Source organism: Rhinoderma darwinii, chromosome 4 (genome assembly GCF_050947455.1).
Source record: "Rhinoderma darwinii isolate aRhiDar2 chromosome 4, aRhiDar2.hap1, whole genome shotgun sequence".
Classification (NCBI taxonomy): domain Eukaryota; kingdom Metazoa; phylum Chordata; class Amphibia; order Anura; family Rhinodermatidae; genus Rhinoderma; species Rhinoderma darwinii.
Genome location: NC_134690.1, coordinates 112,087,763 through 112,115,552, shown reverse-complemented (window position 1 = coordinate 112,115,552; position 27,790 = coordinate 112,087,763). Strand labels below are relative to the sequence as shown.

Here is a 27,790-nt window from a genome sequence, read left to right as displayed (position 1 = left end):
TATTGTTCCTATTATATAATAGCACAGTGATCATTTGAGGAATTTTTGCTTTTTGCACATGAAGATTCACTACTACAAGGCTAATTTACAGTCCAGATGGCCATAAATAACAGAAGATAAGATTACACTGGTTTCGGTGTTTATGTTTCATGCTGTCATCATTTTCAGACAGATCACTTTATGACATCTCGAACTAACAGCAGATCGCAAGGTTGTACAGTATTATTACTTAAATATTTTTCTTATACAAATAAAATATTGTTCGGTAGACATTTTATGGGTGTCTCCCATTTGAATTCTCAACAACATAGAGGTGGAACTTGAGTTTTGTGTTTTATGATGATAGTTTGGCTACCTGAACTCATTGTTTGAGGGGTTCCGTCGGAGGTTTCCATCGGGTTAACCCCTCAACGGAAACTTTGCTAATGGCTTTCGTTTGAGATTAACGTTTGCAGCAAACAGAAGCTAAGGCTTCTGTTTGCCTTTCCGTTGAGGGGTTACCCGATGGAAACCTCCGACAGAACCCCTCAACGGAAGGGCAACGCTGATGTGAACAGGCCCTTATTGATAAGGCTTCGTTCACATCTTTCCATTGCTCTACTTCATCATAGGAGCAGAACAACAAAAATGACGGAAGTGCCGGATTCGTTGCATCACAGACGCTAACGGTGCCTGACGGAACCGGGTTTCCGTCATGGCATCTTTTTTTTTTTTCGTTAAAAAACTACATTTCTCACCGGAGCCTCGGACGCAGGTGTGAACAAAGATTGTTTGTTTGCAGATCTTCTGTGATCCATTAGAATCCAAAGGCAGCCATGTCCTGGGGCGTCTAAGTAGTCCAGACAAAATAAGAGAAGACGTCATAAGTAGAACTCACTGGGACACATTTATAAAAAAAAGTGTTGATTTGCCACCAATTTTGTGTAGGGGAAAATAGCACAAACTTCAATAGACTTGTGAAAAATTTAAAGCAATGCTCCATAGACACAATGGCGGATTATCATAGGGCATTTTGGGTGGCCACCTGGGGGTCCGAGGGGCCCACGGACGCCCAAAGTACAATGTAGTATTTGCGGCAAAAAACACGACGTAACTGCATTGTATATGTCCTGCAAAAGAACCTTTAGACATAAGGTCACATGACCTCATCTCGGAAGTTCTTACTACTGTTTAGAGACCTGCTGGTCACATGACCGCATGTCCTTGAGCAGCAGCAAAATTCCACAGAGAAGACTGAGGTGAGCGGCTATGTAAGTATAAGGGGATGGATTTGTTTAAGGGGTCTGTATTTAGGCGGTCTGGTGTGGGGGTCTGTATCTAGGGTGCCTGGTTTGGGGACTGTATTTAGGAGGTCTGGTCTGTATTTAGGAGGTTTGGTGTTTCTATTAGTTTAAGGGGTCTGGGGTCTGTATTTAGGGGGTCTGAGGTCTGTATCAGCTTAAGGGCTTTAGGGTCTGTATATTTAGGGGTCTGTGTTAGTTTAAGGTGTCTGGGGTCTGTATTTAGGGGGTCTGTATTAGTTTGATGTCTGGGATCTGTATTTAGGGGGTCTGGGGTCTGTATTAGTTTATGGGGTCTATTTAGGGGGCCTGTTCTAGGGTCTGTATTAGTTTAGGGGTCTGTATTTAGGGGTCTGGTCTGGGGTCTGTATTAGATTAGGGGGTCTGGTCTGGGATCTTTATTACTTAAGGGAGTCAGGTCTGGGGTCATTATTAGTGTAGGGGGTCAGGTCTGGGTCTGTATTAGTTTGAGGTCTGCGGTCTGTATTTAGGGGGTCTGTATTTAGGAGTCTGGGGTCTGTATTAGTTTATGGAGTCTGTATTTAGGGGGCCTGGTTTAGGGGCTGTATTAGTTTAGGGGTCTGTATTAGTTTAGGGGGTCTGGTCTGAGGTCTGTATTTAGGGGTCTGGTCTAAGGTCTGTATTTATTTAGGGTGCTTGTTCTGGAGTCTGTATTTGTTTAGGGTGGGTCTGATCTGGGGACTACAACAGTTTAGAATGTCTGGGGTCTGTATGTATTCTATGATCTAGTCTTGGGTCCAAATTTATTAGTCTGAGTAAAAGGGGTTGTCCAGGCACATCAATAGGTCATCAGTATAAAAAACAGTCTGTGCCCGGACAACCCCTTTAATGTATGGTTCTGGGCCTTGGTGTCTAAATTTGTGTGTTTCTATAGAGGCTGGAAATGGCTGCAGAAGTGATGGGCAAAGATGTCTCATCAGGAGAAGTCGCCATAACGGTCTGCGTCAGATGAAGAAGAAAAGAAAATGACTCCCATCAGAGAAGACATCACTTGTGAGTCACTGGATCTATAGGGGAGCTCTCCCCTCTCCTGACATGTCTGTTGTAGGAAATCCTTGTATTCTACATATTTTTGTGTACCCAGGACTAATAGATAAATCTGTGTTACCATTCCCATTGTCAAGAGGAAGTGTCCCTACACAGTGTGATATAGTCAGTGATGGTTGGAGACTGTCAGTATGTAGGGACACAGCCCTTTGACAAGGGGAATCGTAACAACCATTTGTCAATGCTTGCACAAAAAGGTGTTCACTATAGACACGGCAGAGCGGCGGTGGGGAGGGGGGGCCCAAGTTTGTGGAACAGCCCAGGGCCTATGGTCTACTTAATCCACCACTGCATAAACATACATGAATTTGGTGCAACTATAGCTAGGTATGTGCAGACACTCAACAAGAATTATCAATGCAATACTGTGCAGCAGTAAAATGCAAAGCCATCAAATAAATGTTGCATCAAGTGTGACAGGTGCGGCTGAACATTTCATTCACAGATACTAATCAGACCAAAATACGCTTTGCCCTAACCCCCGCCGTTATCTGGTGCATAATAACTAAAAAGTCACAAAATAAATAAATGGTAGTTGTAAGATTTAGATTTATTTTACACTTCTACAACTTACGTAAGTGAGCTGACGGACAGAGGTGCATATCTGTGCCACAAAATGTAAAAGAGGAAAAGTGAGATCCATACATTACATAAATATGACACTATTGTAATGTCCCCCAATACACTTATTGTGAGATAATATGTTGTAAATGTATTTTATGATGTTCTCGGCATTACTTCTACTCTAAGATTTTCTCTACCCCTTTCTTACAAATAACTTCACTGCAGTGTCGGACAGGTTTCTTAAGCTCATCTGGCGGCCACCCTTCATCCATACAGAACATGTGCATGTCTACGTTTAATTTCATCCGTAATAATTGCTATCATTGCACATTCAGAACATGCAATCAATAAGGTCCGATAGATTATTTATGAATCAAATCTTAACAAATAGAGTCTAGTCAAAAGTAATTGCCTCCAAAGTCAGCTCCTAATAGAGTTGTCCCCTACTGAATCGTTGGATCTCCTCATTGTATCAGATCCTGGATCCAGGTACTCTTAATGGGCCACAAACAAACGTTTTTGTTTTTTTTACAATAAATACCATTTAGTAAATATAAGTCCCACGTCATAAAATAATATACACATATTTTGTATTCCCACAAGTTTATTATGCTGATTAGTGTATGGCGGAAATAAAAATAATGAAAAACTGTAGTGGAATTGCTTTTTTTAATGCATTTTTCCCAATGTAAACATTTTTTTTTATAAATTAACTCCTTTAGGACACAGCCTGTTTTGGCCTTGTGGACACAGACGATTTTTTCAAATCTGACATGTATCACTTTATATGGTAATAACTTGGGAATAATTTTACCAATCCAAGCGACTCTAAGTTTATTTTCTCGTGACATATTGTACTTTAAGTTAGTGAAAAAATTTGGTCGATAAATTCTATATTTATATGTGAAAAACACCAATATTTAGAGAAAATTTGTAAAAATTTGCATTTTTATAAATTTAAATGTATCTACTTGTAAAACAGATAGCAATACCACACAAAATAGTTACTGGTTAACATTTCCCATATGTCTACTTTAGGTTTGCATTGTTTTTTGAACGTCCTTTTATTTTTAAGTGACGTTACAAGACTTAGAACTTTAGCAGCAATTTCTCAAATTTTCAAGAAAATTTCAAAAGCCTATTTTTTCATGGACCAGTTCAGTTCTGAAGTAGCTTTGAGGGCCTTATATATTAGAAAGTGTCAATAAATCACCCCATTTTGAAAACTGCACCCGTCAAAGTATTCAAAACAGCATTCAGAAAGTTTCTTAAAGCTATAGATGTTTCACAAATTTACAAATGTCATTTTTTTTGCCAAAATTCATTGGTAATAACGTTTTTTTCTGTAACAGAATGTTTTACCAGAGAAACGCAATTCAATATTTATTGCCCAGATTCTGCAGTTTTTATAAATATCCCACATGTGGCCCTAGTGTCCTAATGGACTGAAGCACAGGCCTCAGAAGCAAAGGAGCATCTAGTGGAATTCAGGGCCTCCTTTTTTTTTCAGAATATATTTTAGGCACCATGTCAGGTTTGAAGAGGTCTTCTGGTGCCTAAACAGGGGAAACCCCCCAAAAGTGACCCTATTTTGGAAACAACACCCCTCAAGACATTTTTAAAGGGTATAGTTAGCATTTTGTCCCCACAGTTTTTTTTGCAGAATTTAGTGGAATTAGTCTGTGAAGATGAAAATCTACTTTTTTTCGGAAAAAACATCGAATTTTTACATTTTTACAAGGAATAAAGAAGAAAAAACACCCGAACATTTATAAAGCAATTTCTCCCGATTACGGCAATACCCCATATGTGGTCATAAACTAATGTTTGGACTCGCAGCGCTCAGAACCGCAGGAGCGCCTTTTGGATTTTGGAGCGCAGATTTTGCTGGAATAGTTTTTGGTGCCATGTCATGTTTGCAATGCCCTGGAGGGATCAAAACAGTGGAAACCCCCAAAAGTGACCCCATTTTGGAAACTACACCCCTCAAGTAATTTTTCTAGGAGTATAGTTAGCATTTTGTCCCCACAGTTTTTTTTGCAGAATTTAGTGGAATTAGTCTGTGAAGATGAAAATCTACCTTGTTTTGGAAAAAACATCGAATTTTTTCATTTTTACACGGAATAAAGGATAAAAAGAACACCCGAACATTTATAAAGCAATGTCTCCTGATTACGGTAATACCCCATATGTGGTAATAAATTGCTGTTTGGACCCACGGCAGGGCGCAGAACTGAAGGACTGATGCGATGAATTGAAGTAGACGAGCTAGACAACTACCTAAGAACTGAATCAAATTATTATTATGATCAAAAAAAAAGAGAAAAAAACCTCTCACTTAGGCCTTATTCGCACAAACGTTTTATACATCCGTGCTACGCGCGTGATTTTCATACGCGTCGCACAGACCTATGTTAGTGAATGGGGCCGTTCAGACTGTCAGTGAATTTTACGCAGCGCTGCGTAAAACTCACGACATGTCCTATACTTGCCCGTGTTTCACGCAGCACGCACCCATTGAAGTCAATGGGTGCGTGCAAATCGCGCACGGCACACGGAAGCACTTCCGGGTGCCGCGCATGATTCGCGCTACAGTAGTAAAATAAATGAATGAAAACAGAAAAGCACCTCGTGCTTTTCTGTTTATAAACATAAAAACAGAGTGTCATAATGATGCCGGCTGCGCGAAAATCACGCAGCCACGCACCATATGCTGATGCCACACGGACCTTTTGCACGCGCAAAACGCAGCATTTTTTGCGTGCTTAAAACAGATACGTCCGTGTGAATAAGGCCTTATACACTGGGTGGCGGTGGGGAACAGGGGAAGTGAAAATTAGGGGTTATTCACTATTTTCACTATGACAACACGATACAGGCTCTGATCTCTCCAACTACTAAACACCAACTAAGAGATCAGAGCCTGTATCCTGTATTTTTCACCCGCCCTGCAAGAAAACACACTGTGATTGGTAGGTCTGAACAGACCCACCAATCAAAGCACTCGCTAGCAATGGACCAATAGCAGCGGTCCATTGCCGGTCACATGGGACATGGGGAGAGACATGGGGAGGGGGAAGGGAGCATAGGGGGAGTTTTTACAACTTTTATAATACTTTTGATCACTTTCAGGGAAGATCGGTGGATCTGTATAGATCTGTACAGATCCACCGATCACATCGATCGCCGGCATTGGACCGTTTTTATGGGTCCGTTGCCGGTGACTGAGATGTGTAAGCTGTCGGGGGGTATTTTTTACCCGCCCCCGGCTAAAAGCACACTGTAATTGGTGGGTCTGAATAGACCCACCAATCACAGCAATCACCGGCAATGGACTGCCGCTATTGGTCTATTGTCGGTCACATGGGGCAGGGGGGGGCGACCTTTGTAACCATTCCCGGACTTAGCTACAAGATCCACCGATCACATCGATCACCGGTATCGGATCGCTAATCGGGTTCCATTGGCAGTGACTCGGGAGTCTTAGCTGTCAGGGACAGCTTCTCTCCCGATTCCCGGCACACACAGCCACCGGCTCTGTACATCGGGAACAACTCAGTAACTATACGTCTTCGTGCGGGAAGTAACCTCCCGCGAAGACATATAGTTACTAACTCGTGCGGGTAGGGGTTAAATACTAATGTATATTTGCCCAAAAAATGGCACTTCCATAAAGTACAACTAGTCCTTCAAAAAACAAGCCATCACGCAGCTACGTTGATCAAAAGATAACAAAAGTTATAACCACCAGAATGCAAAGAGGCAAAATATTTTGAGGCCCTCATCCTTTATTCTACACCTATACACTGTATATAATAATTTCCATACATAAATACAGTTAGAGGACAGAAGTTTATCTTTTTTTCTATTTATTTTTTGCTGATATTTTATTTGATTTACCTGATCTATTACCCTATCCGAAAGAGCGTAATGTATTAATTACTATTATCCTTGGCATTTTGGCGTTTTATCCGGGGCTCTGCTATTGTATTTAGCTGTTCATTGTACATGATTTTGCCTAATACAGTCAAAAAAAAAAAAATGTCCCTGCATTGTTTGTATACTTGCATAAAAATCTGTAGTTGTGATTTATGGTTCAGGAACCTTAAAATATGTCTTAATTTGATGATGTACAATTATAATCATGCCAAAAATGTCTACATAAGGCCGCTTTTAGATGGCTGTAATGCAGGTGAATGCTTCTGTATTACGGCCGCAATAGCCAGAGATCCCATGGTTTTACTGAACCGAATTTAGATTAACATAGAATCCTGTGCGGTTCAGTAGAACTGAAGGAGGTTCAGGCATTGGGGCCGTAACATAAGTTTTAAAATGCAGCCCCAATGCATGTAAGAATTAACAGAGCCAAAGTGAATGCACATTTCTGTGAAATCTACATGTCATAAGAAACCTATCTGTCTTGTTTTCTGATCCTAGCACCCTGTTGAGAAATTAGTCTTGCTCAATTATTTTACCAGGTAATATGGACCTTGTTGTAATTATCCATCATGGTTGTTGTTGGGAAATCTTCAGTAGCATCTACTTCTACAATGTAGAATCTACAATTGGAAAACCAACTCTGTACAGTTACGTATCATTAGTTATAATGTAAAATTGCTGTTTATAATCTATTTACATCTTCTTTATATTATAATTAAACCTAAAATATCTGTATACATTGTAAAATGTGCAGATATACTGAGGCAGATGCACTAATATGATAAGATGAGCCTAGAAGATGTTATAAAATGCGCCATAATGGGACGCATTTCTAGTATATAATGTCGCATCTAGTTTTAGACATTATTACGCATATGTGGCAAAAAGTACAGATCTTTGTGCCTCACTAGATACGTTTAAAAAGTGTTTAAAAGGAGGTGCGGCTTAGCACACAAGGGATGTGGCTTGAAATGTGACAAAGTATGCCAAAATTGCACCAAAATTCTGGCACAAAATTCTTTTGCAACAAAATCCAAATCAAAGGTGGTATATGGAAGAGAAAAGAGATCAATTTGGTACATCTTCCGACTGCCTTGTCTAAGTTAATGCTGTCTAAATCTTATATAGCATTGGTACATCTGCGCCAATGTTTTTCATACTTTTGAAGTCAAATTCTTGTCTACCCTCACCCAGCATTTTTATCTGACTGGAATCTGTGTAAAATGATGATGTGTGGTCATTGATTTTAACATTTAGCATTTTTCTTACTATATACAACATCAGAATTTGAATGTATTGTTCTTTGGTCGGTTTAGCAGCATCACCTATCAATTCATAGATTTTAAAAATGATATACAGTGCTGCAGAATATTATTGTACAATGTGCATTATTTCTAGTTAACCCATCTATAACCTTAAAGACTATAAATACCCATATAAACAAATGATTTCACCCTTTGATTGTATGTATAATGTAGTTTGGCATGTTCGTGGAGCAGTGACGGCTTTGGTAGAGTCAAATTAAGTCTTTGTTTCAATTTCATATTTCCAGATAGTGTACAGGCAATAAGCGATCCGAAGATCACACCCACACCCAGCAAGGGTTGGCCCGCAGGACAAAGTTCCCATGTATTATAATAAACACACGACTCTTGACTGCACCTTCCTCTCAAGTTCAAGCTAGAGGATAGGTCTTCATTGACAGCATAGTGCAAGACTTAAATGTACTATTACATTTTTTCCATTCCACACCAGCCAGCCATCAAGGTATGCTGCTCTACCGCCAATCTATTGTTATTGTTCCGCTGTTTCTTGTCATTCCTTCTGTTTGATGCATGTTTGTAGCATAATGACGCTAGTGATACTAGGCTTGCTTAGTACATTGATATAACGCCTATTATTGAAACAGTAATTGTAATCTAGATCAGTGTTTCTCAACTTCCATTCTCGAGCCAACCCAACAGGTCATAATGTGAGGATATGCCATATGATATGCCATATGAAAACACCTGCAGCAATATCTGATGCACTTATAATAATTATATCACCTACGCAATACTGAAGAAATCCGGAAGGCATGATCTGTTTGGGGTACTTTAAGGATTGGACTTCAGAAACACTGATCTAGATGAATATACATTGAAAATACGAAGAAAAAATTCAGCAGATTTCCATTCATTTGCAGAATGCTTGCACGTTTCTCCTAATAGAGAGCTGCAGTGTCTGCACGATCCCTGCGGTATTTCCTCCTTTATTTACTGTTACAAATAGAATTCGCAATTTCATACATGGAAATTATTCCTATTACTATAACATTATGTGGAACCATTGAGTTCCATACCTAGGACTTTTATAGGTGCGCAGAGCCATAACAAGGCAGACAGTGGCCAGTCCTCCAGTCCTATGACATTGCATAGCCTGAATACATATACTGTGCATTGTGTCAGTAAATATATCTGGATTCTTCACATCTATCCTGTAGGTTTTATTATTATTGTTTTCTTTTATTTTGTCAAGTAGTTTGGCTTATATTGATTGAGTTTTTGTTACTTCAATTTACATTTTTATCTTTAATTTGACTTTGACCTATTTTTCTTTTTTTTTCTTTTAACTAAGCATTTTCACAACATTTTACCCTCTACGAATTCCCCACCCAAAAAAAGATTTGATCTATGTACTATGGAAAGCCAAAGTGTGGATGTATAATGACTACATCTAAACTTGTGTGTGATCATCATACAACTGCATTTATATATATATATATATATATATATATATATATATATATATATATATATATATATATGAGATAGATAGATAGATATTTGACAATATAAGAATCACTCCAGACAGTGATCCAATAAATATTTTTCTTTCCTCTTGTTCTGTGGAAAGTTGCATGAGAACAGTTACAATAATTACTGCAGACCGACCTATAATCATCTACTGATAAGCTACTGTCTAAAGGCCTCATGCACCCGGCCGTGCCCGTAATCACGGTCCGTCATTACAGGCATGGCCGGCCGCGGACAGCAACCCGCATTTTCAGCCCGTGCACCCATATAAAGTATGGGAGAATGGTCTGTAAAAAGCAAAAGATAGGACATGTCCTATCTTTTGCGGAGACTTTCTACGGCCCGGACACCTTCCCGCAAATATACGGGAAGGAGTCCATGGTCAATAGAAATGAATGGGTCTGTAATTGCGGACTGTAATTGTGGTCGGCAATTACGGACAAAAACTACGGTTGTGTGCATGGGGCCATAGGACATGTTCTATCTTTTGCGGAGGCTTTCTATGGACCGGACACCTTCCCGCAAATATACGGGAAGGTATCCGTGGTCAATAGAAATTAATGGGTCCGCAATTATGGATGAAATCTACGGTCGTGTAAATGGGACCTTATACTGCCCAACTCTGCATACCTAACATATAGACAGTCAATGCCATTGTTATGAGGCCAATGGTAAGAAAGGGTCCAGCGATTAACTGCCTCCATTTACAATGTTACAATCGTGTTTACCTGCATCCGCCACTAGAGGTAGTACTCTGTATACAGCTTTATACAGCTACTAATTATTCCAATGGGAGTTGTATAGATCCATATACAGTGCGCTCCCCCTAGTGGCAGATGCAGGCAGCCACATTTTTATACTCTATCACTGTATGCAAGAAACGGGGCTACCGCCCCAATAAAGATATATTATGAAATTAATCAGTACAGAATCTTGGACTTGAATAAAATGGTGTTCAACGGTAGGCATTCACTCTTGGAAGTAGTCTTGTGATGTCCTCCGATAATCTAGCATCCAATTTATTGGAAATTCGAGTTTAATTTAAGTACATACAAACACACATATTCTTATTATTTATTTTATAGCGACATTAACTTCCAGTGTGCAATACATATGAAATACTGTACAGAGGGGTTAAAATAATGCATGAACAAACCATAAAAACAAGTACAATAAACATGAGCTTACTGAGTGATAGATTGGTACAGAAGGACAGCTTTATACTTTTTTTTTTTTTTTTTGCTTTACTGAACAGCATTGCAGGCTATGGTATTCTGTACAGAAAAAAGAAATCTAGACATTAACCTGTCAAACATATATCAAAAGGGCACATTTTTGGCATACATTTGCCGCAACATATTGCCCAGCCGATACTTTTATTAGGACTTATAAAGAAGGCATGACAGAGTAGTATTTGAAGGAAATATATAAATGGAACTAAAAATATTACTTGTTATTTTATTGCACCTGTACTTGTGCATGTTTGCCTTTCTTCACACTGGTGTAATGTCTTTGGTTAATGTATTTTTTGGATAAAAACTGACAGAAAAGAACTAGAAGCAGAAGTGGGAACAGAGTGTTTACTGGTTGCCAACGGTTGACGAGTATGCTCATCATGAGTGGCAGGATGTTGTTGAGCATACTCGTCCTGCTGATCCAAAAGGCATAGCAAGTGTGCCCATGTGATCAGCAGCAAAGCAATGGCTGTAGTACACAGCCACGTCACCGCTCTAACGGCAGGGATCAGAGGAACGTTTGATCTCTCCACCATTTACACTTTAAAATTCTGAAATCAAAGCTGAGCTAAGTATTCAGAGGGACAAACCGAGGGGGGGGGGGGGGGGTGGAAGACTCTTCACAAGGAATCATTGTGACCTTGTATGGACAGAAAGCCCTGGGTATAGCCCTGGCCATATTTCCTGTTGTTAGGGTATACTTATGTAGATGTGCCCTAACAACTGCTTGCATACTATCAGTACACAGGCCAATGTATTGGTATATAGAGATATGCCAGTGCATTATAGCAAAAAAAAATAAAAATAAAGATCAAAATTAAAATCCCCCCACAAGATTAAAAAATAATAATAATTCATTTAAAAAAAAGCAATGTCAAAAAAATAAATAAATTTGTAAAAAGTACACTGCACATTTTTTTTTACAATAAATAAACCTTATTGAATATAACTCCCAAAACTTAAAATAATATTCACATGATGGATATTGTCACGAATGCAACAACCTGCACAATACATTTATAGCAACATTTGGGTAAAAGGAAAAAAATAAAAACTATAGAACTCCTTTTTTTTTTTTTTTTTTAAATCTTTGCCAAAATAAAAATAAATATAAATTAAACTCTATGGTATATATTTTTTTTTAAAAATGACACCTACTTGTTCTGCAAAAAATAAAGCCTCATACAGCTACTTCGAACAAAAAAAAAAAAAGTTATGACCGCTGGGATACAAAGAGGACATTTAAAAAATAAATAAAAATTACTCGTCTTTAAATAGCAACTGCTATGCTCCTTTGGCTATGATCAGCGGTCATCGTCAGCCTCAAGACGGCTTACATAGAACTCTCCGCTGAGTGCTTCTAGACCTTCTTTTCAACAACGGTGGCGGTCTTAGCACTTGGCCCCCCACCGATCCAAACTTTTGATATGTCTCTATGACATATCATAAGTTTGATGAAAGTGCAGTCAATTTCTAATCATGTTGCAACAACTTAACACATAAAAGAGGTTTAGTAGTTGTTTACACCAAGCACCAGAATCCTGAAGAAATGGGATTTCAGTAAATTTGACTGTGGAATTATTGTTGGCGCCAGTCAGGATTATTTGAGTATCTCAAAATAGACTAATTTCCTGGGATCACCCAAAAGTGTCCAGTGTAAACTGAGAATGATGTGCAATTGGCCATACACAATAGATAAATAAATTTTTGCAGGAATCGGACGATTATCTAGTGTGTATAGGGGTCTCCCGACTTTCTTCGATCGCATATGTGGGGGAAAAAAAGATCAGGCATGTTGTATCTCAACATGCCCCATACTTTGTTAACGTGGGTGATAAGGCTTATTACCGCCCTTAAAAAAAGTCCGATCCCAGTGTGCATGTTTATGGTGGAGTCGAGAGAAATTTCAACAGCTATTTTATGTATATCGCCACCCTAAGGCTACTGTGAAAACAGGCTCAGCATGACTGGACTGATAAAAATGAAAAAAACATCACCTGGACTGATGAATAACAATTTCTAATGGATGATTGGGTCAGAATTAGATATTGTAATAATCCATGGATCCATCCTGCCTTGAGTTAGAAGTTCAGTCTGGTGGTGGGATGATGAGCAGGGTAGGTTGTCTAGTACTCTTCAAGCCATTCAATACCGATTAAGCATTTTTAAATGCCATAGCTAACCTTGTTATTGTTGTTGCCTTCCTTTATGGCCACAACTTCACTTCCTCTAGAGCAGTGGTTCTCAAACTTTCTGAGGCCGGGACCCACTTTTGGCCGAGACTTAATTTTGTTTGGAACCCCGCTACCGTACTTAGCTCCATTTCATCTGATGTATGTCGTAGTTAGATGCCGGTATTTATCTACATTCTAAAAATAAGTCCCTGCATAATCGAAAACAGGGAAAATTGTGTGGACGGGGTGTAATATGACTTTAAGGACAATAATTACTGACACCGGGATTATATTCGTTTTGTCTTTACTGAACATGCAGAAAATATGACAACAGTCAAAAACTTGAGCTCTAGGCAAAATATAACTGGTGCTCGGTAAACAATACAGTCTCTGCTTTTATCCGGCACTTCAATATAACACAGTCTCTTATAATCCATAATGATTAAAACATGTTCTCTTTATCCGGTGCCTTAGGATAATAAAGTCTCTTAGCTTCCAGGTTTAGTGTAATGTGATCTTTGAGGTCCGGCAATGTAATACAATGCACTCTCTGATGATCCGGCACTTAATGGCTCTATGTTACCTTATGCTCAAAATGGCGTCTTCAGCTTCTTGCTCTAAACACTCTCTTCTTAACTCAGCCGGATCTCCTTAACTTGGAACTCCAGTAAATGCGTGTCTGATACTTCACATTACTTATGCTCTGCTGCTGGCCAGAATGCTCTTTATCTTTTACAGTTATCTGAGTCACAATGTCTTCCTTACTTGCTACAGCTCTCTCAGTCCAGTCTCTGTCTCTTCCTGTCCAGCGCTTCTCAGACCTCTCTCCAGACACTTCCTCACTAGACCTCTCTTGTATATCACTCCACACACTAAACACTGTCGATGTACTAACCTCACAGCGCCCTCTAGTGGCCGGCCACAATCTCCTATTTCTCAATGCCATACAATCCTTTTGCTGGGTTACATCTTTTCCCCCAGGTTTATCAGTTGCCGTCCCGGCAACTTGCTGTGGCGTCACAAATCCTTCAAACCTAGAAGGAAGTCTTCCAAAATTGGATCGCTGAGAATGACGTACCTGTGACAACTCTTCTTCCACAGGAGTAACATTCTCTTCTTGTACTTCACTGGTACTTTCTTGTCTCTCTGGTACTTGAACCGGCGGACTCCACCAACCTTCATCTACAGGAACGGGTGTTGCAACAGGAGGATCTCCAGTGTTTGCTTCTGGTTCACGACTTATAAATGTGCAGGGTCTCAGCATATTTCTGTGTACGGTTTTCAAAGGGCCACTACTACCCTCCGGCTTGATCACAAATACAGGAATATATGGATTGGGCTGACGCACCACCTCATACGCCAAGGTTTCCCACTTCCATTGCAGCTTTCCTGCTCTTCTTGCACCCTGGTTTCGCACGATTACTCTATCACCCACTTGCAAAGGTAGTTCCTTCAATTTCTGATTTACTGTAAGATCATGAGGCCCCAGTCTCTGCGCCACTAAATTATACATTTCTTGTACCTTGCGTCGATGACCCCACATCCAAGTCTGCGGAATCCACTCTTCTTGTTCTTCCGGGATAGGCATCATTAAATTTAGGGGACATCGTCCATTTCTTCCGAACATTAACAGAAAAGGAGAATATCCAGTAGTGGCATGTACAGTGTTATTATAGATCCAGATTAATTCTGCAATGTAGTCAGGCCATCTCTCTTTTTTTTGTTTCTCCAGTGTTCGCAACAACTGCAATATGGTCCGATTCATCCTTTCACAGGCCCCGTTCCCTTGAGGGTGATACGGGGTCGTGCGGGTCTTTTTAATCTGGTACAATCTGCATAATTCTTCTATTACTCGCCCCTCAAAACAAGCTCCTTGATCAGAGTGAAGCTGTGAAGGACATCCATAGGGTAAGATGAAATGAGTCCACAATCCCTGTGCCGCAGATTCAGCCGTTTGATCTCTGGTAGGTATGGCCACTGTGAATTTGGTGAAGTGGTCTATCACAACCAATAAATATCTGTACCCTTGTAAGGACTCATCTACTGTCAAATAGTCCATCATGACCAACTGTAATGGATAATGCGTCTGTATATGCCCCACCGGAGCTTGTTGTTCAGCCGCTCTGGCCAGGGTGCAATTTCTACAGTTCTGACACACTTTCTGTGCCACTGCAAACAGCAAAGGATGATAGTAGAATTGTTGCAACCAACGGAAAGTCTTTTCAGGACCATAATGTCCCTTTTTCTCATGCATCCACTTAACCGTACTTTCTAACTCTCGCTCCGGCAACACAGCTTGCCAGACGGGTCCTTCCATGGTCGGTAGGAATACTCGGCGGTACAATATCCCTTGTTTTACTGCCAATCTATCTCGTTGGCGATATATTCTCTGTCCCACTCCAGACAATCGCAATCGCTCTCGTTGATTGGGTCGGTATCTCTCTAGCACCCATCTTCTTACAGTCCGAATTTGAATATCTTGCAACTGCTGTTTCTTCCATTCTTCAGCAGTCCATTGATCGATGGTTTCTCTTATGGGCTCCACAGTATGCACCGGAGCACTTTGAATATTCTCACCTGGCATCTGATCATGTACTTCATTGGCAAGGAAATTAGGAGTCTCTGTTTCCTCTAACTCCTCTTCAGTCAGTCCTTCAGGCAAATCTACTGGATTACGGGACAGGGCATCTGCATTCCCATTAGCTCGTCCTGGGCGGTACTTCACAGTAAATTTAAATTTGCTAAGTCGTGCTCGCCAACGTTGCTCCATAGCACCCAATTTGGCCGAGTCTAAATGAACCAATGGATTATTGTCAGTCCATAACACACACTCTGCGCCCAGCAAGATATCTGCAAATCGCTCGGTAACCGCCCATACGACTGCTAAAAGTTCCAACCGGAATGAGCTATAGTTGTCCGGATTCTTTTCCCCATCTCTCAGCGTCCGACTGGCATACGCAATGACACGTTCCCGTCCATTCTGCACTTGAGAAAGAACAGCTCCTAATCCTTTTAAACTTCCATCGGTACACAAAACAAATGGTAGAGAGTAATCTGCATACGCCAAGACAGGAGCACCAGTTAGTCGTCTTTTTAACTCTTGGAAGGCTTGTTCAGCCTCTATTCCCCAAGTGATACTTCTCTTATGATCGACTCCCGGTTTGGTTCCATTCAGTAACACATATAGGGGAGCAGCCACCTTAGCAAAATTCTGTATGAACCGTCTGTAATATCCAATCAGTCCTAGGAAACTTCTAAGCTCTGTTACTGTCTTTGGTACCGGCCATTGTTGCACGGCTCGTACTTTGGCATCCATTGGTTGTACACCGTCTCTAGTAACCACGTGTCCCAGGTACTCAATTCTTTCTTTAAACAAGTGACATTTGCCCGGTTTTAGTTTTAGACCATGTTCTTCGATACGCGTAAGTACCACTTTCAATCTTTCCAAATGTTCTGTGAAAGTGGCTGAGAAGATAATGATGTCATCTAGGTAGATGAGCAAACATTCAAAGTTTAAATCTCCCAAACAAACTTCCATCAAGCGCTGAAATGTAGCTGGTGCATTGGTTAGACCGAACGGCATTCTCAAAAATTCGTATAACCCCATAGGGGTGATGAATGCAGTCTTTTCTCGATCTTCTTCTGCAACTGGTACTTGCCAGTACCCACTGGCCAAATCCAGGGTAGAGAAGTATTTGGCCTTACCCAAAGCCAGCAAAGAGTCTTCTATTCGTGGTAAAGGGTATGCATCTCTGACGGTGCAGGCATTCAATCGCCGGTAATCTACACAGAACCGCAAGCTTCCATCTTTCTTCTTTACCAATACTATGGGAGAAGCCCATGGACTTTTACTGGGTCGGATAACATGACTGTCTAGCATGCGTTTTAGCAACACTTTGGCTTCTTGATAAAAAGCGGGCGGAATGGTACGGTATCGTTCTCGTACCGGGTGAGCATTTCCCGTATGTATTTCATGTTCTAAAGTTGTTGTCAACCCAAAGTCTGCTTCATTCTTGGAAAAAGCCTTGGAGTGCTCTCCTAACACTCCCGCCACTTCATCTATTTGTCTGGTAGTCAAATCCGTTCCTTCTAAAGGTATTTGCTCCAGTAATCGCCTCCCAATGGTGTCATTAGCTTGAGCGGTGGCTCGACACACTGTAACCACAGCTACACTTTCACAAGGATAACTCACTTGCCAATCTGAACGGCTTTCCACCTGTTCCTCCCTCACCGGAAACACTTCAGCTACTAGTTCCCGGGGAAATAAGGTTACATTTTGTTTCGTGATATTAACCACTCGTAATAATACTTGTCCAGCCTGTACCTTGCATATCGACCGGGCCACGGCTACTCCTTCTTTCTGCAGAGCTGATTCAATTAACACAGTGGTGCCCTTTAACACTTTATTAGTACCCACTGGCAAGGGTAACAACATTTCATGGCCTGCTGGTACTTGTATACTTCGAGAGGCTGGTATTTTAACCAGTCCTACCCTTCCAGGCCAATTTAACAGTTCTCCATTAATGCGACAATGTTTTAAAGTGCGCTGTAAAGCCATTTGAGAAGGTCGTTGAGTGGGTATTTGTTTCCAGTATTTTGGGCCCAGCTCTTGTGACATTACTCCATCTAAGTCCCGCAATATATTCATTCCTAGAATCACGGGAATTTCAGAGTCCATAGCTTTTTCTACTATGATAACCCCCTTTTTGTTCAAATCACGATTCCATATTGAAATGTCCATTTGTATAACTCCCAGGATAGGGATAGGTAAACTATTAGCTGCCTTGAGTCTTATCCAAGTGTCACTCTTCTCACATAACAAGGAAGGGAAATAAGTTTCAAACACAACTTTATCCATAGTGGTCACTTGAGATCCAGTATCGATTAAACATGACAACTCAACGCCATTGAATTTTGCTACGACGACGGGACATTCCCCCACTATATCTGTAGCATCTAACGCAGGGCATGTATCCGTGGACTCCCCTGTAGTTTGCCCCTCAACTACAGGTCGTTCTAGTTTAAATTCCTGCGATTGCTCTGATAGTGAGAACGCATGCAATTTCTAGCAATGTGTCCTGCTCGGCCACAATTATAGCAGATGGTAGGGTCTGGAGCATTCCTACCTTGATTCCTCCTATCTGCAAACGACTGTCTCTCTTGTGAGTATCGAACTGGAGTTCCAGGGTCAGGCTTATTAGTAATAGCGGCTTTCAACTCTCTCATGGCACCTTCCAATGACTCCATCCTTGCCTCCATGTCGGGGTTCTTCTTGGTTACAATTTCTGCTTGCCTGACCACCGTATCAGTGCTGGCCGATTCCTCTTTTTCCAATGCGATAGCTTCCGTCAATAATTGATGAATCGTCATATCTGGTTCTTTCTTTAACTTTTCCTTCAGAGTTCTCCTTAACGGTGGATTCTTGAGACCTATTACAAACTGATCCCGCAATACTACGTGTACATTGGTAAAGGACCCGGCTGATTGTTCTTCTTTACGTTGCAACATTGCCATTATTTCCTGTAATCCATTTGCAAACTGCGCCAGTGTCTCTTCTTCTTTCTGCTGGCGGGCAAAGAATCGCTTCCTTATCATGCCCTCAGAGGACGTATCCCCATACACATCATCTAATAGCTGCCGAATTTGTTCGAAGGTTTGTCGGTGTCGTGCTGGCTGTAACAAAACGGTTTTCCTAGCTTCTCCTTCTAAGGTACTTAGCGCCAATTCTACTTTTAAATGTGGAGCGACATTACAGAGCCGTGCCGCTCCTTCCAGCCGTTCACTCCAATCTTCCAACAATAGATCAGATCCATTAAACTTTGGCAAATGATTTAAGAGGGCTCCCACCGGTATCATTGGATGGGTCACACTGGATGATAATGTTGTCTCGTCCATTGTATCTGCATCCATCCTGCCGCACTACGCCAAGTTGTAATATGACTTTAAGGACAATAATTACTGACACCGGGATTATATTCGTTTTGTCTTTACTGAACATGCAGAAAATATGACAACAGTCAAAAACTTGAGCTCTAGGCAAAATATAACTGGTGCTCGGTAAACAATACAGTCTCTGCTTTTATCCGGCACTTCAATATAACACAGTCTCTTATAATCCATAATGATTAAAACATGTTCTCTTTATCCGGTGCCTTAGGATAATAAAGTCTCTTAGCTTCCAGGTTTAGTGTAATGTGATCTTTGAGGTCCGGCAATGTAATACAATGCACTCTCTGATGATCCGGCACTTAATGGCTCTATGTTACCTTATGCTCAAAATGGCGTCTTCAGCTTCTTGCTCTAAACACTCTCTTCTTAACTCAGCCGGATCTCCTTAACTTGGAACTCCAGTAAATGCGTGTCTGATACTTCACATTACTTATGCTCTGCTGCTGGCCAGAATGCTCTTTATCTTTTACAGTTATCTGAGTCACAATGTCTTCCTTACTTGCTACAGCTCTCTCAGTCCAGTCTCTGTCTCTTCCTGTCCAGCGCTTCTCAGACCTCTCTCCAGACACTTCCTCACTAGACCTCTCTTGTATATCACTCCACACACTAAACACTGTCGATGTACTAACCTCACAGCGCCCTCTAGTGGCCGGCCACAATCTCCTATTTCTCAATGCCATACAATCCTTTTGCTGGGTTACAGGGGGATGGGGCAAACTCAAGGTATCCTGCTACTGTGCATCGCTGAGGCCCGACTATGGCTGCTGATGGTGGGTCAATTGGCCTAACCCATCCATCAGTGGCCAACAGAAGCATAGCTAGGGGTTTAGAACAGGGGGGTGAAACATATCTGAGTGGGCCCCAATCAAGTGGGCCTCCCACACAATATAATGACCCCTTAGTGGCCCACACACAGTATAATGCCCCTATAGCTGCCCCACGCAGTTTAATGCCCCTATAGGGCCTCCTCACACAGTATAATGCCCCTATAGCTGCCCCTACACAGTATAATGTCCCTATAGCTTCCCTTGCACAGTATAATGCCCCTATATAATGCCCCTATAGTGCCTCCCTACACAGTATAATGCCCATAAAGCTGCCCCACACAGTATAATGCCCCATAGTTGCCCCCTACAGTATAATAAACCCCCAGTGCCCCCACACAGTATAATGCCACCATAGCTGCCCCCACAGGATAATGCCCCTATAGCTTCCCCCCACACAGTATAATACTCCAATGCTGCCTCCACACAGTATAATGCCCCTATAGCTGCCCCACACAGTATAATGCCCCTATAGCTGCCCCCACACAGTATAATTACCCTTTGGTGCCTCCACACAGTATATTGACTCAATAGCTTCCACCACAGGATAATTCCCCTATAGCTGCCCCCACACTGTATAATTCTCCCATAGCTGCCCCCACACAGTATAATGCCCCTATAGCTGCCCCAAAGGATAATGCCCCTATAGCTACCCCCACACAGTATAATGCTCTTATAGCTGCCCTCCCCACAGTATACTTCCCCTCATAGCTGCCCCCACACAGTAAATTGTCCCCATAGCTGTCCCCAAACAGTATAATATCCCCATAACCGCCACCTCACAGGATAATTCCACCATAGCTGCCCCCACACAGCCCTAATAGTGCCTAATTAAAAAATAAACGACATACTCACCTATGCCTGTTCCCATGACGGGTGGAGGAGATCCTTCTGCTCCTACGGGCTGTGCAGTGTGTGGCTCAGCGCAGACAAGCACAGCGCAGACGTTACCACAACGCGCCTGTCTGCTCCGAGCCGCTTACGGCTCAGCACTCACGTCAAAGTCAATGCTGGAGCAAGGAGCCGTCAGCAGATCATTTGCAGATCAACTACAACTAGAGCCATGCAAGGCTGAGGATACACATATAAAGATGTAACACTTTTAGCCTATGTTCACACAGGGTGAAGACGCTGCGTAAAAGCACACAGCGTATCCGCCCTGGGCGCCACAGCAAATTCTGGACGAAAACCTGCACTAAATTGTGGTGCAGTTTTTCATCCGCAATGTGCGCTGCGGAAAACTGCACATAAAAAAAAGTTTCATACTTATGTAGCCATGGCGACGTGTCCCTCTGCCGCCCTCCTGGGATGACGTTTCATCCCATGTAACTGCTGCATTCTGCGATTGCCTGAAACGTCATCCCAGGAGGCCGGCCTGCTTGAAGAAACACGGACTTCTGGGTAAACATAAGATTTTTTTTTCTGTAGAATCGCTGCCTTTTCACCGTAAAAAACGCAACATCTGCTATTTGTTGCGGGTTTTACCACCCCATTGAATTCAATGGGTAAAACCTGCAGCTCAAAGCAGCGATTACGCAAATACAATTGACATGCTGCGGATTCAAAAACCTCACCACAGGCCAATTTCTGAGCGATTTCTCCGCTTATCATTTACGCAGCGTGTGGATGAGGTTTGTTCTATCTCATCCACTTTTCTTCTACAGTATTTGCTGCGGATTTTCCGCAACGAAATCCGTGTGAACTTACCCTTATATTACCCACAGCAGTAATTTCCTACAGAGTTTAGTCCAATATACATGTCCGGTAATGCCATAGATAAATTATTGGAGCATCTGATTTGCTTATTGCTTTGTAATATGTTGATAGGACAGACCATTATTTATTCAGATTTTTTTCTTTACTTTTTTCATGTGGTTTGGGCCATTCTGACCACACATAGTCATAACGGCTGTTCATGTTAATGAATAAAGTGATTGTTTTCAATTACTAAATATTAATAACTACTACCATTGTAATTAAAAATAAATCTAGTATGACAGACTGGTCGTATTGTGATTAATGTGTAAACTAGAGTCCTTTTAGTCACCAGCATAGTAATAACTTGCCTCCTAAAGTCAAGGTATCAAGGAAATGGTTAATATCCAATTAGATCATCTAAACACTCATTGTACAGTCATATACTTGAAAAGAATCAATATTTTTCTAATAAATTTTTTGATAATACTAAAAGAGATCGTCGTCCCCTCCCAATGATCAGCTGTATCGGTGGTGGGAAAAGCTGTGTCTGGCCACACATTTTCCCTGTGCCCAAACAATTACCCCTGTAGTATTACATGGCCGCCATCATTTAAATAAATGTAATGCATGGATGCCTTCTGCTCTCATCTCTGGCTCATAGAGGATGACATCCATATGCTCTTATAGGGTATATTGACAGGGGTTGTCATCATAGGACAACCCATGTAAACACTTTTATTTGATTCCCTATATTAGTTTGGCTAGTGGGACTAGAACAGGCACTGACCAGTTACCCTTTTCAGCCACACAAGCCATCTTCACCCATCAAAATTGTTCCTAAGCCTAGTTGTACAATGGTGATAAATATAGCATTGGTTGCATTGACCTTCATCTTCTAGGGTCATTAAAATTCCACTGATAACAAGGATGTGTTCATGCCACAAAGTGCATTCATAATTGAACCAAAGGTGACTATATAGCCCAACTAGCAGTTTTCCATAAAAATGTCTACCTTGTCCATGTCTTGATTTGAGTAGTGATAGTGATACCACCCTGAAGCGGGAATCAGACTGGGAATATCTGAACTTTGCACTTATTTTCTTCGAAGAAAAAATAGCAACTGATGGAATGCTCAGATTCAAAGGCATAATGTACAATATCTTAGACATTTTGTAACCGTAAAAATCATGTCGTATATATAATCAATCCTCCTATTTTACATTTTTCCCCAAAAATAAAATTGGGTAAAAAAATCTATAACAAAAGACTGAGAAGGTCCACAAAGGGGAAGGGCGTATATGGGTATGTTCACACGGCAGCCTCCGATACGGCTGAAATTACAGAGCTGTTTTCAGGAGAAAACAGCTCCGGAATTTCAGAAGTAATGGCATGAGCAGGCGTTTTTCGCTGCGGCCATTACGGACGTAATTGGAGCTGTTTTTCCATGGAGTCAATGGAAAACGGCTCCAATTACGTCTCAAGAAGTGACAGGCACTTCTTTGACGCGGGCATCTTTTTTACGCGCCGTCTTTTAACAGCGGCGCGTAAAAAAAATTACCGTCGGCACAGAACATCGTAAAACCCATTCAAATGAATGGGCAGATGTTTGCCGACGCTTAGCCGTATTTTCGGATGTAATTCGAGGCTAAAACGCCTGAATTACGTCCGTAAATAGGGTGTGTGAACCCAGCCTATGGCTATTTTCCAGCCCCATTAGTGGGAACAATGGCCACTGATACCTATAAGTGAGCAATTTGAGGTATATTGGGAAATGAAGAAACACAAAAAAGTTTCAATTTCAAGAACGTGTAAAATAGTGAGGTTTGAGGTGTCCGTACAGCTTTTCAAATGATCTATAATTTTATGGACATTTGGATGTGGGAAAGCGCACAAAAAAAAATCTATGTCCATTCCCCTGTGGTCTCACCGACTTTCGTCCCATAAATGATGTGGTGGATGCGTCACCTGTAGGTATGTTTTAGGGAGTGTGAGGTTTGACTTTTTTATGCTAAGTTTGCTTAAAAATTACCCCCTCCCCAGAAATACTTTCACTTCTTTTAGTGGTGAATACAGTTCAAACATACGGCACCTTGTAGGAAACAACAGGGACTGCAATATAGTGTGAAATAAAGTTCATACTGTGCACAGTATTCCCGGACCAAAATGCACACAGTCATGTGCATGAGGCCTAACAAAGAAAGTTATGGACCCCATTAGTCCTTTTTAGTAACATTCACAAAATTTTCGCTGCTGAGAATATGGCAAGGAATGCCTCTGTCCTGCAACGTCCTGAAAGCAGCAGCGACATAGACATTACAGTATGGAAGACCAGTTGCACATGATGCAATGCTCCATAGGAATTGATACCGTTGCTACACTAGAGCAACATTTACATATATTTTACAATAGAGTGGTGTCAGGGCTTATTTTTTGCGGGAGGAGTTGTAGTTTCAACACCATAAAAAGTACCATATACCGCAATGTACTGGGAAACTGAAAATAAAATTCTTTATGTGCTGAAATAGGAAAAAACTGTCATTCCTCCATTGTCTTTTGGGCTTCGTTTTTATGGCTTTCATTGCGTGGCAAAATCTACAACTTAACTTTATTCTGTGGCTCAATACGATTGTGGTCATACCAAATTTATGTTGTTTTTTTTTTTTAGATTTTACTACTTTTACAAAAAGAAATCTATTTGTTAAAAAAAAAAAAATAATCGTTTTGTTTCACCACTTTCTGAGAGCCATAACTTTTTAATTTTTTTGTTCATTGAGCGATGTGATGGCTTATTTTTTTGTGGGATGACTGTAGTTTTTTTGGTACCATTTTCTGCTACATTCAACATTTTGATCACTTTTTATAACTTTTTTTTATAGAGCTGAGGTGACAAAAAAAACAGCGATTTTTTGTCGGCGAGATCGATGTTCCTGGTCGTTAGTCCAGGTTGTCAGCTGTAATACACAACTGACACACGTAGGGTATGGAGCAGGCTCAGCGCGCGAGCATACTGCATACATCACCCCTGCAACAGGACGTGCTATTATGTTGTGGTGCGCAAAGGGGTTAAGGGTGGATTCATACACTGCAGATTTTGTTGCAGAAATTTCTGCAAATGAAAAACAGTTCCATTCATCTAAATGGGGTTGTTTCTGCAGCAAGAGCATGGATACAAGTTCTATTCAGATTAACAAATTCTATTCAGATTAACCCCTTTACGTCGAAGGACGGATATATCCATCCTATTCAGGAGCTAGTTCCCGCATAAGGATGGATATATCCGTCCTCTGATCGCGTGGGTACTGCCAGTGTACTGCCAGTGTACCCATGCCAGTGTACCCATGCGATCAGGGGCAGGAGCACGGCTGTTATACACAGCCTGGCTACTGCCGCAACTGCCGGAATCGAAGTGCGCTCTGATTCCGGCAGTTCAACCCATTAGATGCCGCTGGCATCGAATGTGTTTGACAGAGGAAGGGAGCTCCCACTGTCAGCCCATCGGTGCCCCCACAAATAAATCACGAGAGGCCAGGGGCATGGCCTAATTGCCTGTCAAAAAAAAAAAGAAGTAAAATAGTTAAGTAAAGTTTATGAAAAAAAATAAAAATGACAGTCAAAATATAATAAAACCACTTTTTCCCCCAAAAAAGTGGTTTTATTTAGTAAAAGTGTCAAAACAAATAAGACATACACATATATGGTATCCCCGCGATCGTAACGACTTGAACAATATAATTAACAGATTAATTAAACCGTCTGATGAACTTCAAAATTATATTTTTTTTCTCCCATTCCCCCCTTAAAAAATAAAATAAAAATTAATTAATAAGTCACATGTACTCCAAAATAGTACTAATGAAAACTATACCTTGCCCCGCAAAAAATGAAGCCCACATACAGCCACATCGACGGAAAAATAAAAAAGTTCTTGGAATAGGGCGATGCAAAAACAAGTAACTTTTTATATAACAAGTAAACCTTTTATATAATTGGTATCCTCGTAATCGTCCCAACTCATAGAATAAAGGTAACATGTTATTTACGCTCCATAGTAAATGGCGTAAATTTATAACGTGAAAATCAACGCTGGAATTTGCTGCTTATTTTCAATTCTCTCCTAAAATAAAGTTAATAACTTAATTGATCTATTATATGCATCCAAAAATAGTGCAATTGAAAAATACAACCCGTCCCGCAAAAAACAAGCCCTTATACGGCTATGTTGACGGCATAAAAAAAAAAGTTACGACTCTCGGAATGCGTCCGTGAGAAAACAAAAAATAATCCTTTGGTCGTTAACGCGCAAAATGGCCTGGTCATTAAGGGGTTATTGACACATCCGCAGAAATTTCTACAACAAAATCTGCTGCGTGTGAATCCACCCTTAGGAAAGATGAATGATGATGTGTAGGTATATGTAGGATGATCAGGTATATAGCCTGTAGTAATAGTACAGTAATTGCTATTTATTGCCTTCCGAGGATCGCAGAAAATGTAAAGTTACATTGACACTGCAGTCAAGTGCCCTATCTACGCAGCAGAACACGACTCTACATTTTACAAATCTCATTGTCTAAAGCCTGCAAAATAAAACAAGAATATGGCACAACTTGCATGGCACGTGTATTTTCTCTATATGTTGAAAAGAATTATACTGACTTTTTTACACTCAGAATATACTCAGTAATGACAGGACTTTGAACACATATGCTTATCCATGCATTTATTTGTTGTGCAGATACTCAGCGCCACTTAGGTAATAAACCCTTCCCATCCGGAAAAGGACATTATTTACACTTGCAACATTTGGAAAATGTAATAGTTGTTTTCATTTCAGGAAAATTGGCACAGGGCAAATCGCATGAAGCTATAAAGTAGTTAATGACTTCTGATCAGAAAGATATTTGTCTAAAATGACAAAGAATTTGTAAGAATTGTAAAACTGTAGTAGAGCCAAATATGTCATATGGCACAAACTTCAGCTATTTTTGTATGCACAAGATGCTGGCATAAATAAATAACACCTTTGCAATGAAGATGCCGTAGCATGCCCAATCATTTCAATGTGTGATCGGTAGTGAACCATGACGTTGCATCAATGGTTCTAAGGAGGAGTTGCTGTTCCTAGTCTCTCTTTACTAGATGGCGCAAACTATTGTGACATCAAAATGTGTTATCTGTGGTTTTACTGTTAGGGCATGTTCACACGGCTTATTTTCAGCCGTTTTTCGGGCCGTAAACGGCCGAAAAACGGCCGAAAAATCTGGAGCAGAACGCCTCCAAACATCTGCTTATTGATTTCAATGGGAAAAACGGCGTTCTTTTCCAACAGGCAGATTTTTTTAAAAAACACCCGCGAAAAAGAAGTGCATGTCACTTCCTGAGCTGTTTTTGCAGCCGTTTTTCATTGACCCTATATAAAAACGGCAGTAAAAAACGCAGAGAAAAACGTGAGTGGCTTAAAAAACTTCTGAAAATCAGGAGCTGTTTTCCCTGGAAAATAGCTCCGTATTTTCAGACGTTTTTGGTTAAGCGTGTGAACATACCCTAATACTTGCCACCCTTACTACGCTATCCCTTCCTTCAAGTGCTCCTGTCACATATTGAAATCCACAATGACAAGTCTTCTATTTGTACCACAAGAGCTACCCATTCTTTTGGTTTCTCCCTGTTTCACCCATGTCCTGTGCTTACTATATGTGAAATTAAAAGTTTTCAAAGTGGTGGGTATTAGGCTTTTTTGTCTCCGGCAGCTTGCTGTAGCAGTACCCCTCCCCTTCTTCTGTCTACAATGGGAGACCAGGCAGGCTATATTCCTCTCTTTTAGTGAGGTCGCGCCCCGCTAGTTCTGCTAAAAGCAGAAGTAACCAGAATGGGAATGACCCCATTTTGTCCTAGTATCCTGGGTATCATAGTCCCACTAGGCTACCCAGTAAGTCTTGGCATATCCAAAGAATAGCAAAAAAACCCTAAGGCCTCATGCCCACTTCAGTTAATTTCTTCAGGGTGCTATCCGTTTTTTTTTGTTTTTTTTTAACGTATAGCACACTGACACATTCATTTCTATGGAGCCATGCACACTTCCGTTGTTTTAACTGAACCGTGTGGCCATTCCAACAAAAATACAACAGGTCTTACTGCTGTCCAATTTTGACGGAACAGTCTCGGCCTTTTCATTCATTGGATCCGTCATTAGCGGCCGTACAGCGGCTAACGGAAGTGTGCATTGGCCTAAGCATTATTGTGCACGTTGCCTTAACACGTCAG

General features: G+C 41.0%; 1 protein-coding gene across 3 annotated transcripts in view; it reads left to right on the top strand.

Moving 5' to 3' along the window:
• PLS1 (plastin 1) overlaps positions 1–27,790 on the top strand; it is a 157,879-nt gene that overhangs the window by 33,548 nt on the left and 96,541 nt on the right. Inside the window, exon 3 of one of the 3 annotated variants that reach the window (XM_075863996.1) lies at positions 8,404–8,618. The exons of the other annotated variants lie outside the window; for them this stretch is intronic. The gene's annotated coding sequence lies outside the window, so the exon portion shown is untranslated. The remainder of the gene's footprint in view (positions 1–8,403; positions 8,619–27,790) is intronic. 3 annotated transcript variants of the gene reach the window in all.